The sequence below is a fragment of the Pinus tabuliformis genome, chromosome Q (genome assembly GCF_031772625.1).
Source record: "Pinus tabuliformis cultivar Carrire ecotype Pingquan chromosome Q, CPIR1, whole genome shotgun sequence".
Classification (NCBI taxonomy): domain Eukaryota; kingdom Viridiplantae; phylum Streptophyta; class Pinopsida; order Pinales; family Pinaceae; genus Pinus; species Pinus tabuliformis.
In genome coordinates, this window is record NC_142296.1 from 418,431,085 (window position 1) to 418,439,433 (window position 8,349).

General features: G+C 39.5%; 1 pseudogene; it reads left to right on the forward strand.

Moving 5' to 3' along the window:
- The first annotated feature begins 1,486 nt into the window (after nucleotides 1-1,486).
- On the forward strand, nucleotides 1,487-6,854 carry LOC149219987 (class V chitinase CHIT5a-like; annotated as a pseudogene).
- The last annotated feature ends 1,495 nt before the right edge of the window (nucleotides 6,855-8,349 follow it).

The following is an 8,349-nucleotide window of genomic DNA, read 5'->3' on the forward strand; positions in this document are numbered from 1 at the left end:
AAGACGTTCCACTGCTCTTGGTTGTTGTTATCAATTGTGTTTGTTAAGTGGAAGTTGCCAGAGGACAGTCAGTTTCCCCCGATCGCAATAGATTTTCCAGAAGCAGTGAAGTTTTCTTTGCTATGGGCCACGAAGGACGCTGAGCGGGTCCATGAGAGCAAGGTCTTTTGGGTTTTGATGGAGATGAGCATCAATATGGCCATCAACCGCAAGCCAAGACTGTCACAAAATGTCTTTGAGCAGTTGTCGGGATATGTGGAGTTCAAAGCAGAATTTCACTGTATCTCCATTTGGGCGCGGAAGGACCTAGAAAAGAAATGGCATGACCTCCCATACCTTGTGACGGATGATGCCATAGCAGTGGTCCTCGATCATTGGCCAGCTGAGTGGCGCATGGCCTCAAATTTTTCAGTCGGATCTAGTACATCCGCAAGAAAGAAGAAGAAGGAAGATGCCCGGTCAAAAATGTAGCAGTTGGCTGAAAAACAGAAAAAGGGGACTGAGGACAAATAAAGAGCAGAAGCAGAGGGCATCATGAAGGAACAGGAGGAAGAGTGCGACTTTGATAGAATTCATAAGTCTCCTTCACTGTAGATGGAGGAAGAGGAGCAATCTAAATAGGGTGGTGGAGACCAGGAGAGCACCCCCTTCTGGGTAAACAGAATCAGGAGTAGGAGAAAGAAGGGTCATAGAAGAAGGCCAAGGCTACTAAGTCATTTCTTGACCTGATCACCTTGACAGAAGGTGACTTAGATGACATTGGGGATAAGGTTAGGGACGCGACTGCAGAACTACTGTAGCAGTTCGAACAACAACAAAGCAAGCCTTGGTGGCCATTCATACCGGTTTGTGCGAGATGCACATCCAAACTACTTAGCTGTAGGTCGGTGTAGGGCAGAGCAGTGCGACATCAACTAGTTTGGCGCTGTGGACCACTAGAGTAGCAGAGATGGTTCGATCCTTAGATCCTCGGGTTGTCGTGCTATATGATGGAACCCTAAGTGTGAAGACAGAGGCTGACAGGTCTTCTTTAAGGAACATTGGTCTCAACTTGGCTGCGATCCCAAACGAATTCCTTCACACGCTGCAACTAGGTGTGATCGTGGAGCTGAGGGTCCGAGAGCAGCGCGCATTGAGTGTGATCAGTGAGAAGAAGGTCAACAACGAACAATTTTTCATTGAGAAAACATCAACGATAGAAACCTGGAAGAAGGTTTAGGAGAAGAATGAGCACACTGCAACGGTTGTAGCAGAAGCATGCATAACCGTTCTAGAACTGCACATCCCCGAAGAGGCACCTGTGGAGGCCAAGATTCAGAAGTTGGCTACAGGTGTACATGATGCTCAGACTGAGATGGCCAAGGTTCAGTTTGAGTTGAACCTTAAAATTACAGAGCTCAAGTTGAGGGCACAACCTTCAACTCCCCTAGAGGTCAGAGAATAGCACGAGGCAATTGTTAAGAATGCAGTTGCTGCAGTAGATACCATGGTGGGAGATTGCACTGCGCTCTTCGAGCAATTGTTGGAGATACTTACTAGTCTACAGGAAGATCCCAACCTGCATAGGTTAGCAATTGAGGCGTGGGAATTGCAGCAGTGGTATGATGAGGCAAGAGCGGTGACGCGTATCATCGCTATCACGCAGAAATTGGCAAAGCTGCAGGAAGTGAAGGAATTGAAAGAACAGGCGGATACAGTGGAGCGAAGAGAGGTAGTACTCAAGGCCAGATTGGGGCCTTGGCTAGATGAGGCTTATATGCTCACCACCATCATTGAGGAAAAGTTGACTATCCTGCAGACAACGCGGCAAAAGATCTAGGCAGATAGCGCAGGACCAACAATGGAGCAACTAGTAGAGCAGGTTAAGCAGGCAACGACGCAGTGTACCACTGAAGTTGCAGTGGTGCAAGTGGAGTTGGGAGGTCTTCGCAGCAAGATCTCCGCACTAGTAGAGTAACTCAGGGGCAAGTCACCATATTCGTGTTGGGGGCCTATTGGGACAGGGTCCCCTAGGGTCGATTTTTGGGTTAAAAGCCTAAGTTTTGGTGTAGAAAGCCTAATTTTTTGTATGTAAAGTGTAAAGTCTCCGCAATTTGTGGTCGCGGAGCACGAAGATGTAAGGTGTCATAAAGGGTTTCCACCCTTCCGTTATGTAAGTTGTGTCGGCTTTAGAAGACCTACCCATGGTCTGCGGACCATGGGATTGTATAGAAAAGAGAGTCTTAGAAGAGTCTAAGGGAGAGTTCCGATTTTGGATGATGAATGTAATGGGTCATTAGCGAAAAGAGCAAAGGGTCTTAGAGTAGAAGAGAGGGTCTGCAGCTTTGTGCGCAAAGGCCTAGGGTAGAAGCCTGCAACTGAGTGTGTAGACTCCTACAACTGAGTGTGCAGGGTAGTTAGAGTCTGTAAGAAGACCTGAAGCATTAATAAAGAAGATTATTCTGGAATTATCTGTGTTTTGATATATTTACTTATGTTATGAATGAATGTGATTATGTTATGCTGAATAATGGGTTTATGATTTAATGCTATATTGATGCATGAATCTATATGTTTACATTGTTATATGTCTGCAAATAATAATATCTGTTTATGCGAAGAATATATTAATGCATGTTGAAGTTATCAGATACTAAGCCGATCTGGGTAAATACAGAGGTAAGGATAATTACAGAAGCGTGTAAGTAGATAAATCACCTGTTTAGGGTCCACGAAAGATGATCATAGACCTTCGCGAAGGTCTAGAAACTGAATAAGAGAGGTATATCAATAAGCCCTAAAAGGTTTATCGATTTGCACAAAGGTAGAGTTAGGGTATAAAATGACATCACTACCATATCTAGGTGTGGAAACTTGGTTCCTGCATCCCCCCATACTGCTTCGGGTGAGACTTCAGTCACTGCTCCGCGGATTGATGCCAAAAGGGCTAGTAGTGTAGGGATTTGTTTGGCTAATTAACGCTGAACAAGGGTCAGGACCCACTAAGCCAACAATATTCTAAACCTCTACATTCCTTGTTTTAGTTAATTGGGGTGCACAATCTAAAACTAAGGCTTATAATTAAGCTTGATGCACATAAAAATTTCTTTACATTCACTTGGAAAAATAAAGTAAACAATGTTTTATCTAAGTCATGGAAAACATGGCTAATGCATGAAAGGTAACAAGAATTTTCTACCACTAAGTAATTAAAAAAATAATCCTTTCCAAAACACAACTTTAGTGATGTAATTCAGATCTGTTGACACCTAATATTTGGGATTAGGTAAATCCATGTAAATATTGTAAATAAAAAAAATAAAGAGAATTGGAAGATGAAGAGACATTGGGAGATGAAACCTAATAGTCTCCCTCTCCATGTATATATCTATGTTCTATCTTAATGTAAAAGCAACAAATTCATTCAGAGTTACCCACCTGGCTTGACATGGTATCAAAGTGCAAGTCCCAAATTAGCCTTCTGCTATGTAACTCCGGCCATTTTTTGCCATATCCTTTGTTGCTCTGCTCTTTGTCCCTTTGCATTGATCCTTTTGAACCAATGAAGGGAGAATATTCCTATTCATTGAGTGATTGAAATTGTGTTGAACAGTCTGAAGATGGTGCGATGGTCATATGAACATTTGAATGTGGAATGGGTCATTGTTGCTTTAAAATTTGTACAAATCATTCAAATAGATGCATAACAATTCAAATACCTGCGTTAAATCATCTTTTGAAGAACCTACGTTGAATTGTGCGTTGAAGTCCACTGGCCCCTAAATTATATGTGTTTCGTAAGCTCTACGTTAATTCATTTGTGAAGGATGATAGATGCACAATGCATTGAATATTTTTGGTGGTTTTGTTGAAGTGTTTGTTTGGAGAGTGTGTTGAAGTTTGATTAAAGTTTTGATTTTTAATGTGTGCACCCTTTGAATTGTTGGTATGTTGCATTATTAGTCCCTGCCTACGACAGTGCAGGGACAATAGCGTTCGCTCTAGTGTTGACCAACTATTAAATCATCTATTGACTGTAAGTTTTTATGCCTTAACCAAAGTTTATTGCTGGAAATTTCAGTGTAAGAAACTTTTAGCCAAACTTGTGAATTCACCCTCTTATTGCAAGCCTCACGTGCCCAATGTTATTTCAGTGAGGGAAATTTATTTTATCATAAGTTTTTCAAAACAAATGTGTGAGTGAGCAAGTTATTTTATGCAAACTAGGAAGGTTGGGGCAAGTAAACTATTTTATGTAAAGTTTTTAAACTAAAAAAGCATTGTCTAATACCTAAAGCCACCACTTCTAGTGGTAGGCCACCTGCAACTTCTTCTCGCCACTTGTTACCTCTTCTATCTCCTATCCTTTGTTCGTTCCATGCAATATCCTCTCGCCCCTCTTCAGTACATCAAAAAAACATTGTTCTTTAGATTGGTTGTCTATTGGTGTTGGTTCTTCAACCAGATCTAAGCAATTATCGTAGCTCATGTTAGCCTAGTGTTCTCCAGTGTTGGTTCTTCAACTAGATCTAAGCAATTATAGTAGCATGCTCATGTTAGCCCAGTGTTCTCTGCAATAGTTGAGCTTACATTTAATATTATTCTTATTTGAACTTGCATCTCCATAGCATAGAGAATTAGCATGCCCTCCAGGAACTTGTGGAGTGATTTTGAGATTTTGACAGCGATGCCCTCTAGGCACTTGCAGAGTGATTTTTTAGACAAATAAGCCAACAACAGTTCTACAAATGAAAATTTGAAAAATTTCGCGATTTTTGAAGATGTCGTGATTCTTAATTTGCATCACATCACAGGTAAATATCATTAAACAATCCTTACAATTTCTATTCATATTCCAAAGGTAAATATTAATTATCAATCCTTACATTATCTATTCATATTTCAAAAGAAAAGGTACATTTTTCCAATTACAATTTTCAATTTGAGAACCATAAAAACCTTTACATTATCTATTCATATTTCAAAAGAAAAGGTACATTTTTCCAATTACAATTTTCAATTTGAGAACCATAAAAATCATTATGGAGACTCATCATCCTTGAAACATTTTGGTAACATATGGTTGTTGGTTATGTGCTCAACAATACCTGCACTTCCTAATTTATGATGCAATTATTTTTTAGTTATGTGCCCAGAGTTGCACGACTCATATCTATATCTACCCGCATCTAGATTCTACGCTAGCGAATTGGACTTGCTTTGATGTTTTAAAACTTCTATGCTAGTGAATTGGACTTGCTTTGATGTTTTAAAATGCCTTACTTATAACTACTTAGTTGTTTAGGGGACAAATTTAATCAGACATGTAAACTATTCAAATATTCATGCTTTATTGAGGTTTCTTCTTACATTTTGGTATACAAGTTCTACAATATGTATATTACTCCATTCGAGAAATCACTAAGCACTACAGATTACTGATCATAGACAAAGTGGATACCCTGGAAATACTTTGTCATGACAAATTAGCTAAGCTAAACTGCTTATGTCAATGGTTTGCCACCGAGGGCCTTTATGGCGCAAGTGAGCCAAATCTCTCATGGTTAGTAGGGGTATTTAGATGGAATTTTAACTGTGGTTTCTGCATTTTTTTAATTAATCCTGAACTCTTAATCATAATAATTCTTTCTTGTGTATACACACCCCAAGAAAATTAAAAACATTATATTTGTAGAAATATTTCATATTTAAAATGCGCCGCAGGACAAAGGATGAAATTTCGAAGTTATGCTTAAACTAAGTTTCCGAATACTTAATGGTGTTTGCAATATTATGAATGACTGCATTACTGAGGACAATACGCAGTACACTCGGAAAAAAGAAAGTTGAAAGGATTTCGACACCTGTAATTGTTCCTGTAGTCTCTCAATTTCTGCTTTTTTCTCACTGATTATGTCATTTGACAACCGCTCATCTTTGATTTTATGAAATCCTTGAAAATACAACAAAGAAAAATTCATCACCAACAAAAGGAAGCATGATGGTATTCTGCCCTTGTAGATCGCCATGGCTAGCATTCTTCTTCTTCTGCTCCTTCTTTAGCCTCTGCAGGCAATCAGTTAGAGACTGTTCACCAGCAAAATTTCTGTGATTACTGTCATCACCAAATTTGCTTGCGATCTACGAGTACCACCTAGAAATGTTTGTGTAGTTTTCTAGCCCTGTTCCACACTGGAAATTTTGAGAAATAAACTTAGACGACCAGACGTTCCAGGTGGAATTGCCTGCCACTGCTGAACCTGCAGAATTTACCCTAACCCTAAGTAAGAAAAACCCCTTTCTCAAGACACTCATTTCTATCGGTGGCGAGGGATCGAATGCTACCACATTTTCTTTAATGGCCAACAATTCCTTCCAGTGCAAGGTGCTCATAAATTCAGCTATCATGATAGCTAGGAAATACATTTTTCATGGCCTCAACCTCGGTTGGGAGATTCCCAAAGACGCGACGAAGATGTAGAACTTGGGCAACTTTTTCAATGAATGGAGGCATGCCATTAAACTAGAATCCAGGGCATGGCATAACCCTCGACTCCTCCTCATCGTTGCTGTCCATTTTGCACATTATTTCCTCCTAGCCACCGACAAGAGCCCATACCCTGTGACCTCCATTGCCCAAAATTTGGACTGGGTGAACGTCATGTGCTTCGACTTATCACAACTCGTGGGACACTTCTGCCATCGGAGCTCATGCAACATTGTATGACCCATCCTCTAACATCAGCACCAGCTTCGAAATTAGATCGTGGCTCCACTATGGGATTCCCCCAACAATCCTGGGAATGCCGCTCTATGGGCATTCTTGGATACTCAAAATCCTAGACGAGATAAGGATTGGAGCCCATGAGCAGTGAAATGTGTTGAACAAGTTTAGTCAATAAAGTTCTGACTAATCACCTTGGCTAGCGTGTTGAATAGAGCAATGAAACTGAACAAACGAAGTGACAACTTTCCCGAAAATTTGAAACAAGTGACACTCACAAGGATGCATGTTGAGTACGTGTATTACTTTCAATTAAAATTAAAAAAGTAATTAGAATTAGAAAAGTAATAATAAGTCTTATTGAAAATGATTTCAGCGTCCGTAAATGAAGAGGCGAGTCGTCATATTTCTCCATTTTCAAATTCCTTTGAAGCCTTAAAGAAGTTGAAGGAATTGTATGACTCACACTTTGAACTTGAAGTTATTCAATTGATGATTAATTTGACCCTCTTGCCTTAGCATCAAAATTAAGATCCATTATGCATGACATAAAATCCATTGGTGTTGAAACATATATCCCTCTAATATCTTATGTCAAGGCACTATATCCCACCTATTCATATATCTTCAGTCAATGCAAGTAATTTGCAATCTTAAGGGGATTATCTTTGACTCCCTTGAGAATAAGTTTGCTAAGAGAGAGAAGGATTTTGGGAAGAAGAAAACTCCTCAGTATACTGAATAAGTTGTGTGCCTTGCACAAAATGAGAATAATCATGCACAAGATTCTTCTAGAGGAATAGGTGGTCGAAGAGGAAGAAGGAAGAATTTTAGAGGTAGTGGGGGGCAGACATTTCCAAGGAGAAAGGTCTAATCTTCATTGCATATGATGCAATAGATATGGACATGATGCTTCCACTTGTAAGCTACATTGGGACAGAATTGAGCAAGAAATAAATGTAGGAAAAGGTAAAACATTGGACAAAGGGAAAGGAAAAGCATGCAAGTCCGCTTATTATGTTGTGGCACATTGCAACATTGGAGTAATCGAAGACCTATTTAATGCTTCACTTGCTTCATGGAAAGATGCTTGGTTGCCTAATTTAGGAGCAACTTGCCACATGAATTTCAAGAGATATTTGTTTGAATAATTCACTGATAATGTTGATGGAGCAATATACTTTGTAGATAAGTCAAAACTCAAGCCATCAGGGCTTGGCACCATTAGGCTCAAACTTCTTGGTCTTCAGACTTTCTTCTACATGATGTTCTATAACTTCCGAATATGAGGAGAAACTTGTTGTATTTGGTCCACATCTGCCAACAAGGACACTCCATTTACATATTTTATGGAAAAATTGAGGTTAGAAAAGCATTAGATCACTCATTTATCATGATTGGGATAGAAGAAGAAAGACTTCTGAAGCTGCAAGGAACCTCTCCTCGTTCACAAAACTTTTCATACATTTATTATTATGATGAAGGCACATTTCCATTAAATCTTTTATGGCATGCTATATTTGGACACTTGAACTATAATAGCCTCCGTTTGTTGAAGAAAAATGGTGTTACTGGTTTGTCTACTATTCCTAGGAAACTTAAGCAATGTGATGCTTGTATTCTAGTAAACCACAACAAACAACCTT